We start from the raw sequence: 12,234 nt of genomic DNA on the forward strand, positions 1-12,234 counted from the left end.
ATAAATCTTGCTGAAACCAATGATGGGCATGAATTTCAGTCATATTCCAACAAGATGAGGCACTATAAACATCAAGTTGCTGTGCTTAGTATCATTTGTGAAGAAGATGAGGATTTCAGCAATATTCAATATGCTTCAACAGAATCTAACCCAAGTCAGAAAGTTGACCATCAACTAAACTTGCATATGAAATTATTTTTAATCATTTGGAATCAATGAGAAATGGGGAATTACAGCAAGTATTAGATGAGTACAATGAAGTATTTTCAGATGATCCAGGCAAATATGATTAAACTTAAATCATATAAATTTGGCTGAAGGGTTCCAACCAAAATGCTTACCTCATCGAATTCTTTAGTGTTATGTGATGAAGATGACTATTAAATTACAGGTATGATATTTCCCTCAACACGCTTGCTTGTACACCCCATTGTTTGTGTAACAAAGAAAGATTCTAGCATAAGGTTGTGTGTTGCCTATACTGTAAATACATTAACTCAACCACTATACCAGACAGAGTGCCAGTGCCAAACATGGAAGAGTTAATTTATCAAATGGGCCTTGCAAAGTTCATTACTATTTTAGACCTTACTAAAGGGTTCTGTGCCTGTGCCAAAAGACTGTCAGTGGAAAACTGCATTTGTAACTCTTAGAGGATCAATGTACTCTAATGCCTTTTGGACTAATGAATGCTAGAGCTATATTCCAGAGGGTCAAGGTTTCCGGACAATGGAATGAGCAGGAATATGCCAAAAAGCCTCTAGCCCCTGGGCACCTCCCCTCCACATGGTACTAAAACATGACGGCACATGGCGACTCTGTGGTGACTACCAGAGACTCAACATGAAGACAGTACCTGACAATTACCCACTACCAAACATCGTTGATGTAACAAACCAGATGAAGGGTGCCAAAATATTCTCAAAGATCGACCTGCTAAAGGGATATTTCCAAGTCCGGGTTGCAAAGGAAGACAAAAAAAAGGCCATTATCACCCCATTCGGCACGTACAACTTCTACTGCATTTACTATGGCCTTCAGCACTCGGGGATGAACTTCCAATGTCTGATGGACGAAATCCTGGGCAACCTACCCTTTTACGTCGTCTACGTTGATGACATACTGATATTCAGCCCCAACATCAAACAGCACATGAAAGATATCAGACGGGTCCTGCAAATACTCAAAGAAAACAGACTCATAGTCTGAAAGGACATATGCAAATGGGCAAAACCAGTAGTGGAATTCCTAATAAGCCCTGAGAGTGTCCAGACCCTCCCAACAAAGGTCCAAGCAATCACAGACTTCCCAAAGCCAACAACATAGCAGACCAGTTTACAGGAATGATTAACTATTACCACTGTTTCATACCCAACCTTGCGGATATAATGGCCCCTATATATGACTGCTCAAAAATAAAACAAATTATATGTTGGTATGAAAATCAAATAAAGCCTTCATGCTAGCCAAAAAAAGCAATCATCTCTGCTACCGCACTAACCTTTCCTTTACCCCACAGATCCCTCACCCCAACGACAGACGCAAGTAGCACAGCGATGGGCATTGTACTGGGAATAGACACAGACAATAGTTGTCGCCCATTGGCATTCTTCAGTAAGAAGTTGTTGCCAGCAGAGCGAAAGTACTCCATGTTCGACTGAGAGTTTCTGGCAGTCCACAGAGCCATATGCCACTTCTGACATATGCTAGAAGGATGACAATTCTTGGTGCAGATGGACCACCAACCATTGGTACACACCTTCACCGACAGTGGAGATGGGTGATCAACAAGACAGCAGCATCACCTATCGTCAATACCCAAACACTCCTGCACATTCAGATGACATTTCCCGAAACTCCATCAACACTGTCCACATTGGGATACCATATCCCGAAATAATACCGGCTCAGAAGGATGACGAGGAACTACAGCGACTTCGGCGGGGAGAACCCCACCCTTACGTGGAGTGACTTATCAATCAATGAAGGAGAGATGACCACTGCCTGGGAGACGACCATCGCCTGTGAGACGAGTACTGGATGCTTTCCAATGTCTGATGGACGAAGTCCTGGGCAACCTACCCTTTTGCGTCGTCTACGTTGATGACATACTGATATTCAGCCCCAACTCAAACAGCACATGAAAGACGTCAGACGGGTCCTGCAAATACTCAAAGGACATATGCGAATGGGCAAAACCAGTAGTGGAATTCCTAGGCCACCAAATAAACCCTGAGAGTGTCAAGCCCCCCCTGACAAAGGTCCAAGCAATCACAGACTTCCCAAAGCCAACAACAATCAAAGCAGACACAGTTTACGCGAATGATTAACCATTACCACTGTTTAATACCCAACCTTGCTAATATAATGGCCCCTATACATGACTGCTCAAAATTAAAACCTAAAAATTATATTGATATGAAAAACAAAGCCTTCATGCTAGCCACAAAAGCAATCACCTCTGCTACCGCACTAACTTTTCCTTTACCCCACAGATCCCTCACCCCAACGACAGACAGCGATGGGCGTGGTACTGGGAATAAACACACAATAGTCGTCGCCCATTGGCATTCTTCAGTAATAAGTTGTTGCCAGCAGAGCGAAAGTACTCCATGTTCGACTGAGAGTTTCTGGCAGTCCACAGAGCCATACGCCACTTCCGACACATGCTAGAAGGATGACAATTCTTGGTGCAGATGGACCACCAACCGTTGGTACACGCCTTCACCAATAGTGGAGATGGGTGATCAGCAAGACAGCAGCGTCACCTTTCGTCAATACCTAAAAACTTCTGCACCATCACATACTTAGGGCTCTTCCAACAACGTGGCAGATGCCCTTCCCCGAAACTCCATCAACACTGTCCTGATTGGGATATCATATCCCAAAGTAACATCAGCTCAGAAGGATGAAGAGGACCTACAGCGACTGGCAGGAGAACCCAACCCTTACATGGAGTGACTCCTCAATCAATGAAGGAGAGATGACCATTGTCTGGGAGACGATCATCGCCTGTGAGATGTGAGTGCTGGATGCCTTCAATGTATGATTGACGAAATCCTGGACAACCTACTGTTTTTTGTCGTCTTCGTTAATGACATACTGATATTCAGCCCCAACATCCAACAGCACATGAAAGACGTCAGACGGGTCCTGCAAATACTCAAAGAAAACAGACTCGTAGTCGAAAAGGACATATATGAATGGGTAAAACCAGTAGTGGAATTCCTAGGCCACCAAATAAGCCCTGAGAGTGTCAAGCCCCTCCTGACAAAGGTCCAAGCAATCACAGACTTCCCAAAGCCAACAACAATCAAAGCAGACCAGGAGTTTATGGGAATGATTAACTATTACCACTGTTTCATACCCAACCTTGCTGATATAATGGCCCCTATATATGACTGCTCAAAATTAAAACCTAAAAATTATATTGGATGAAAAACAAATAGGGCCTTCATGCTAGCCACAAAAGCAATCACCTCTGCTACCGCACTAACATTTCCTTTACCCCACAGATCCCTCACCCCAATGACAGACAGTGATGGGCGTGGTACTGGGAATAGACGCAGACAATAGTCGTCGCCCATTGGCATTCTTCAGTAAGAAGTTGTTGCCAGCAGAGAAAAAGTACTCCATGTTTGACTGAGAGTTTCTGGCAGTCCACAGAGCCATATGCCACTTCCGACACATGCTAGAAGGATGACAATTCTTGGTGCAGATGGCCCACCAACCGTTGACACACACCTTCACCAATAGTGGAGATGGGTGATCAGCAAGACAGCAGCGTCACCTATCGTCAATACCCAAACATTCCTGCACCATCACATACTTAGGGCTCTTCAAACAACGTGGCAGACGCCCTTCCCCGAAACTCCATCAACACTGTCCAGATTGGGATATCATATCCCAAAATAACATCGGCTGAGAAGGATGACGAGGACCTACAGCGACTGGCAGGAGAACCCAACCTTTACATGGAGTGACTCCTCAATCAATGAAGGAGAGATGACCATTGTCTGGGAGACGATCATCGCCTGTGAGATGAGTGCTGGATGCCTTCAATGTATGATTGACGAAATCCTGGACAACCTACTGTTTTTTGTCGTCTTCGTTAATGACATACTGATATTCAGCCCCAACATCCAACAGCACATGAAAGACGTCCGACGGGTCCTGCAAATACTCAAAGAAAACAGACTCGTAGTCGAAAAGGACATATACGAATGGGCAAAACCAGTAGTGGAATTCCTAGGCCACCCAATAAGCCCTGAGAGTGTCAAGCCCCTCCTGACAAAGGTCCAAGCAATCACAGACTTCCCAAAGCCAACAACTATCAAAGCAGACACAGTTTACGCGAATGATTAACCATTACCACTGTTTAATACCCAACCTTGCTAATATAATGGCCCTATACATGACTGCTCAAAATTAAAACCTAAAAATTGTATTGATATGAAAAACAAAGCCTTCATGCTAGCCACAAAAGCAATAACCTCTGCTACCGCACTAACTTTTCCTTTACCCCACAGATCCCTCTCCCCAACGACAGACAGCGATGGGCGTGGTACTGGGAATAGACACACAATAGTCGTCGCCCATTGGCATTCTTCAGTAATAAGTTGTTGCCAGCAGAGAAAAAGTACTCCATGTTCGACTGAGAGTTTCTGGCAGTCCACAGAGCCATACGCCACTTCCGACACATGCTAGAAGGATGACAATTCTTGGTGCAGATGGACCACCAACCGTTGGTACACACCTTCACCAACAGTGGAGGTGGGTGATCAGCAAGACAACAGCGTCATCTATTGTCAATACCCAAACACTCCTGCACCATCACATACTTAGGGCTTTTCCAACAACGTGGCAGATGCCCTTTCCCGAAACTCCATCAACACTGTTCAGATTGGGATATCATATCCCAAAATAACATCGGCTGAGAAGGATGACGAGGACCTACAGCGACTTTGGCGGGAGAACCCCACCCTTACATGGAGTGACTTCTCAATCAACGAAGGAGAGATGAACATTGCCTGGGAGACAACCATCGCCTGTGAGATGAGTGCTGGCTGCCTTCAATGTATGATTGACGAAATCCTGGACAACCTACCATTTTGCATCATCTACGGTGATGACATTCTGATATTCAGCCCCAACATTGAACAGCACATGAAAGACGTCAGACGGGTCCTGCAAATACTCAAAGAAAACAGACTCATAGTCCGAAAGGACATATGCAAATGGACAAGCCAGTAGTGGAATTCCTAGGCCACCAAATAAGCCCTGAGAGTGTCAAGCCCCTCCCGACAAAGGTCCAAGCAATCACAGAATTCCCAAAGCCAACAACAATCAAAGCAGACCAGGAGTTTACAAGAATGATTAATTATTACCATGATTTCATACCCAACCTTGCTGATGTAATGGCCCCTATATATGACTGATCAAAATTAAAACCTAAAAATTATATTGGAATGAAAAACAAGTAAAGCCTTCATGCTAGCCACAAAAGCAATCACCTCTACTACTGCACTAACCTTTCCTTTACCCCACAGATCCCTCACACAAACGACAGACAGTGATGGGTGCGGTACTGGGAGTAGACAGAGACAATAGTCGTCGCCCATTGGCATTCTTCAGTAAGAAGTTGTTGCCAGCAGAGCGAAAGTACTCCATGTTTGACTGAGAGTTTCTGGCAGTCCACAGAGGCATACGCCACTTCTGACACATGCTAGAAGGATGAAAATTCTTGGTACAGATTGACCACCAACCATTGGTGCACACCTTCACCAATAGTGGAGATGGGTGATCAGCAAGACAGTAGCATCATCTATCGTCAATACCCAAACACTCCTGCACCATCACATACTTAGGGCTCTTCCAACAACGTGGCAGATGCCATTTCCCGAAACTCATCAACACTGTCCAGATTGGGATATCATATCCTGAAATAATACCGGCTCAGAAGGATGACGAGGACCTACAGCGACTTTCGCGGGAGAACTCCAACCTTACGTGGAGTGACTTCTCAATCAACGAAGGAGAGATGATCATTGCCTGGGAGATGACCATTGCCTGTGAGACGAGTGCTGGATGCCTTCCAATGTCTGATGGACGAAATCCTGGACAATCTACCATTTTGCATCGTCTATGTTGATGACATACCGATATTTAGCCCCAACATCGAAAAGCACATGAAAGACGTCAGACGGGTCCTGCAAATAATCAAAGAAAACACTCATAGTCCGAAAGGACATATGCAAATGGGTAAAACCAGCAGTGGAATTCCTAGGCCACCCAATAAGCCCTGAGAGTGTCAAGCCCCTCCTGACAAAGGTCCAAGCAATCACAGACTTCCCAAAGCCAACAACAATCAAAGCAGACCAGGAGTTTACATGAATGATTAATTATTACCACGATTTCATACCCAACCTTGCTGATATAATGGCCCCTATATATGACTGCTCAAAATTAAAACCTAAAAATTATATTGGTATGAAAAACAAATAAGGCCTTCATGCTAGCCACAAAAGCAATCACCTCTGCTACCGCACTAACCTTTCCTTTACCCCACAGATCCCTCACCCAAACGACAGACAGCGATGGGTGCGGTACTGGGAGTAGACACAGACAATAGTCATCGCCCATTGGCATTCTTCAGTAAGAAGTTGTTGCCAGCAGAGCGAAAGTACTCCATGTTCGACTGAGAGTCAAGAAGGATGACAATTCTTGGTGCAGATGGACCACCAACCGTTGGTACACGCCTTCACCAATAGTGGAGATGGGTGATCAGCAAGACAGCAGCGTCACCTATCGTCAATACCCAAACACTCCTGCACCATCACATACTTAGGGCTCTTCCAACAACGTGGCAGATGCCCTTCCCCGAAACTCCATCAACACTGTCCTGATTGGGATATCATATCCCAAAGTAACATCAGCTCAGAAGGATGAAGAGGACCTACAGCGACTGGCAGGAGAACCCAACCCTTACATGGAGTGACTCCTCAATCAATGAAGGAGAGATGACCATTGTCTGAGAGACAATCATCGCCTGTGAGATGAGTGCTGGATGCCTTCAATGTATGATTGACGAAATCCTGGACAACCTACTGTTTTTTGTCGTCTTCATTAATGACATACTGATATTCAGCCCCAACATCCAACAGCACATGAAAGACGTCAGACGGGTCCTGCAAATACTCAAAGAAAACAGACTCGTAGTTGAAAAGGACATATACGAATGGGCAAAACCAGTAGTGGAATTCCTAGGCCACCAAATAAGCCCTGAGAGTGTCAAGCCCCTCCTGACAAAGGTCCAAGCAATCACAGACTTCCCAAAGCCAACAACAATCAAAGCAGACCAGAAGTTTATGGGAATGATTAACTATTACCACTGTTTCATACCCAACCTTGCTGATATAATGGCCCCTATATATGACTGCTCAAAATTAAAACCTAAAAATTATATTGGTATGAAAAACAAATAAAGCCTTCATGATGGCCAAAAAAGCAATCGCCTCTGCCACCGCACTAACCTTTCCTTTACCCCACAGATCCTTCACCCCAACGACAGACAGCGATGGGCATGGCACTGGGAATAAACACGGACAATAGTCGTGGCCCATTGGCATTCTTCAGTATGAAGTTGCCAGCAGAGCGAAATACTCCATGTTCGACTGAGAGTTGCTGGCAGTCCACAGAGCCATACGCCACTTCCGACACATGCTAGAAGGATGACAATTCTTGGTGCAGATGGCCCACCAACCCTTGGTACACGCCTTCACCAATAGTGGAGATGGGTGATCAGCGAGACGGCAGCACCACCTATCGTCAATACCCAAACACTCCTGCACCATCACATACTTAGGGCTCTTCCAATAACGTGGCAGATGCCCTTTCCCAAAACTCCATCAACACTGTCCAGATTGGGATATCATATCCCGAAATAACAGTGGCTCAGAAGGATGACGAGGACCTACAGCGACTTTGGCAGGAGAACCCCACCCTTACATGGAGTGACTTATCAATCAAAGGAGGAGAGATGACCAATGCCTGGGAGATGACCATCGCCTGTGAGATGAATGCTGGATGCCTTCACCTATACCTACCATTAGGGTTGAAAGAGAAAGCCTCGAACCTCGCTCACAACCTGTCCTATCCATCGGGCAGATCTACTGCCCAAATCCTGTCGAACGGTACATCTAGTGAGGAATGAAGGCAGACATCAAAAGGTGGGCAAGAGAATGCCTTTCATGCCAAACATAAAAAATAACGAGCCACACAGAAATGGGGACAGGAGAGTTCCAGACAGCATAGCGATGACTGGCCAACATCTACGTCAACATTGTGGGACCCCTGCCCCCTCTGAGGGGTACAAGTATCTCTTCACGATCGTCGACAAGAACATCAGATGGCCAGAAGCAATACCACTAAGACAGCAGACAGCAGAGAGTTGTGTGAGAACACTAATAGGCTGGGCCAGCAGACATGGAGTACTGCAATACAATATGTAACGAGAGAGAGAGAGAGAGAGAGAGAGAGAGAGAGAGAGAGAGAGAGAGAGAGAGAGAGAGAGAGAGAGAGAGAGAGAGAGAGAGAGAGAGAGAGAGAGAGAGAGAGAGAGAGAGAGAGAGAGAGAGAGAGAGAGAGAGGAGCCAACTTCACCTCCACCTCCACCTATGGAGCTCCTCTCGCTGCCAGCTTCGGGACAAAGCTCAATCACACAACAGTATACAACCCAGAAGTGAACAGCTTGGTGGAGCAGCTGCACTGCTCCCTCAAATCGGCACTCACCGCCAGATGTCAATGTGGGAGTTGGAGAAAGGAATTACTGTGGGAGAGAGAACAGCACCACATGCAGCATTCAACGCATTGCTGGCAGGTGCACTCTATGAGCAAGCTCTGACAATACCAGCAGACATTTTTCAAAACCCAACAGAGCCCACAACTCTTCCAGACGTTTGTAGTGCACTGGAAAAGATGATGCCAGCGAGGTCAACATACGCCGTAACAAGAAAAGAATATGACTTCACCAACAACCTTGAAAAAGCAGAATATGCGTTTATAAGAATAGACACAAGCGCCCTCTCTCCCGCCTACTCAGGACCACATCGCATACTGCGACGGAGAGAAACAGTGTATCAGCTGACAGTGGATGGGAGGATCAACTGGGTCTCCACTGACAGATTAAAACCAGCATACATCCCAGACAGTGACCTTGTATCATGAAGAATGGCTCTACTGTCGGCAGTGATCCCATGAATAGAAGAGTAGTCTGGTATAATAAATACTTTGCCTCAAGAATGGCTGCCACCATTCATACATTTGTACAGTATAAGGCAATGACTTACCTCTCCAAGAGGATCACTGTCCACCTACCTGAAGGGGTCTTATACTAATGCTGCATGAGGGAACATGGCAGCATTCCTTAACACCAGCAGATCATAAGGAACACCACAACCCTTGACAGTGACATAGACCATTCGCTGCCTCCACTACATGGAGGCCTTTGCCATTCTTCAGAGGGAACCCACACTTAACATTACTCATAAGACCCTCCTTCCAGCCACTGTCAGGAGAACAAAGAGGCAAACCTGAGATAACACAGAAGTCGCCCTCCTCCTTGAGATGTGAGCCCAGTGAGCAGAACCCCCTTGCGCCAGCCAGTCAGCACCTTCATTGCTCAGCCAGAGTTGCAGCAAACAGGATTGTACCAGACCCCATTCTTGTAAATCCATTTTTAGTTTTTATATGCCATGTATGTATCCCTGGTGCCATTCATCCTTTGTCAATGGTAGCACAGACTACCAAAACATCTGGATAATAAATGATCTTATGGTCAGCTACTTTACAATTTACCTGCTGAAACAGAGAAACATAAGCTTAGCAGCATACAAACTGCCAATCTTGTCAATGAGGTATATCTCCAAGACAGTCTTTAACAATAATAATAGCAGCAGCAGCAGCAGCTTCAGGTAAAAACTCAGCCATTAGCTAATTTCTCTTTTAGTTCATAAAACTTAGCCTTCATAAGGTTATAAATGCTTCTGAAATAACATAGATATTTCCCAAAATAGAATTTATTGTACATTGTAAGTACAGCCAAAGAGCTAATGAAATCTGCAAAATCAATGCAATTTATGCAGATACTGAATCACAGGTTGTACAGAGGGGCTGCATTTAATATAAAGTCTGTACAGATGCCTAAAGTTTTATTAAGACTGCTATTTGTTAAATTAACAATTCGCAACCAAAATAAGTCAGAGAATGAGATTGTATCAAAATCTATTTTCAATACAAACCCATCAGTTTGCACGTGCCTAGTTCTGCATTCGACTGCTCCTAGGACACACAAAAGGACAACAACAAGAACCTTATACATAACAGACATAGCTGCTATTTGTTAAAAAATAACAATTCACAACCATTTGTTAAAAATAACAATTCACAACCAAAATACATCAGAGTATCAAATTCTATTTAATCCCATCAGTTTAGATGTGTCTAGTTCTGCAAAGTGCCAACAACAAGAACCATCACTTTGCTTGGTTTCCCTCTGGGTAGCACCTCCAGCAGCAATAGTGGTGTACAGTAGTTAAATCATTTCCTGTGTTGTCCAGAATTACCACAAAATGTGCAGGGTTAGGAGGTGAGCACTTCTGCTATGTAAACTAATAGGTTTGTGTAAAAAATAAAACAGATTTTAGGTTACAAAATCTCATTTGTTTAACTGAACTTCGTCAATTTACATGTCTGAGTAGCTATTTAGGTGGGAAGTCCTTCTTGCACTAAGTATGAAAATTTAAGTGATCTTTTGAGAAATGAGGTTAAGAAATTTAAAGCTAATACAAAGGGGTTGAGAGCTGGACTGGAACCTTGCAGCAAGAGTGTCAATTGCCTGATAAAATATGAAACATGTCATAAAGGCCCCAACAGATAAGGAAGAATCTCATAATCTGAGGTAAACCAAATGTGGGTCAATTTGGTATGTTTGTAATGATTAAAGTCATATGATGTAAGTTCAGTATTCAGGAAGGGGTGAGATCTAAACTTTGTGACCCCCCAAAAATTGCTGGGATGCTTGGAATTCGGAGAAGTCCTACTGGGATAACTGCATGGCAAGAGGGGATAGTACTTCACGGTCAAAATTAGATAATACAAGAACATGAATACAGTCTCCTATTATTTAACAGTGTGGAGTACCCGAGAGAGCATAACGTAACCAGCACACCTTGCTGTAGCCAGAGGTGATAGCGCTAACAAACGGAGTGTGTAGTTCTAGTCAACAGCAAGTCCAAATTTGGCATGCTGACCTCAGCATGTTACATAATACACAGCTATATTACTGAACACACAGCATATCACCTATTAATGGTATGGAAAATTAAAATTTTAATCAAATGAGTCCCCTGTGCTTGATATGATGCATATTACAGGAGAGATTTGTGTAACTTGCTGCATGTTACATATATAATGCACCACAGGCTATGTTTCTGTATTTGCTATGAAAAGGAGAAATCATAAAGTCAATTTATAGACTACTTTGGAGTTCAAAATGAAGCCTGTTCCACAAGACACTGTTGTGTAGCGCAGTGCATTCCTTGTAGTCAACAGCATAATACGTTACTTGATGCTCTGTGTATCACAGATGAGACAGGTGTGTGTTGCACTAAGCTGTGCATACAAGGTGTATTTCACACATACCAGACATTCAAATCTTAATAGTGTACTGTATCATGCAGCAAGGCTTGTGCAGCACTAGGTATCCTGATGTAATCCAAAATGACTGTGACGCACACACAGAAAAAAGAACACGTGCCCAGCACTCCAAGCCAGTGAAAGCTGTCATGACAATTGTCATGAGAGAGTGGCTGACAGATTCCCTTCCAAATAAAAAAAAAGCTCCCTTCCATGAGAGGAAAATCCTCTAAGAGCGGCAAGGGAAGAACAATGAAGTCCCCTTGCAAAGAGTACCGGCCCCTCTTCTAACTGCTGCTATAGAAACCGAGACTCAATGAAACAAGCAAGTCTGTCACTCCAGTCAGCCTGCAGAGTACAGTAGATAGAATAGACTCGACTCCAGAGAGGATGATGATACTCTCAGAGGAGCATAAAATGGGTGAGCAAATGGAATAAAGTTTGAAATCCTTAAAGAAATATATGGGAAGCAAGAAAAGACAGGAATATATGATGAAGTAAAGATTAACAATTTTCAAGAGTATATGCTAAAAAGTTATT

General features: G+C 44.1%; 1 protein-coding gene and 1 long non-coding RNA gene across 5 annotated transcripts in view; one reads left to right on the forward strand and one right to left on the reverse strand.

The window, feature by feature from the left end:
- LOC136837400 (uncharacterized) overlaps positions 1-1,985 on the forward strand; it is a 32,373-nt gene extending 30,388 nt beyond the window's left edge. For both annotated transcript variants that reach the window (XR_010852688.1, XR_010852687.1), the window contains exon 5: positions 1,520-1,985. This is a non-coding gene — a long non-coding RNA (uncharacterized lncRNA). The remainder of the gene's footprint in view (positions 1-1,519) is intronic.
- Positions 1-12,234, reverse strand: part of LOC136837398 (FGGY carbohydrate kinase domain-containing protein) — a 78,882-nt gene that overhangs the window by 10,001 nt on the left and 56,647 nt on the right. The gene's annotated exons all lie outside the window — the stretch shown is intronic.

Source organism: Macrobrachium rosenbergii, chromosome 59 (genome assembly GCF_040412425.1).
Source record: "Macrobrachium rosenbergii isolate ZJJX-2024 chromosome 59, ASM4041242v1, whole genome shotgun sequence".
NCBI lineage: Eukaryota > Metazoa > Arthropoda > Malacostraca > Decapoda > Palaemonidae > Macrobrachium > Macrobrachium rosenbergii.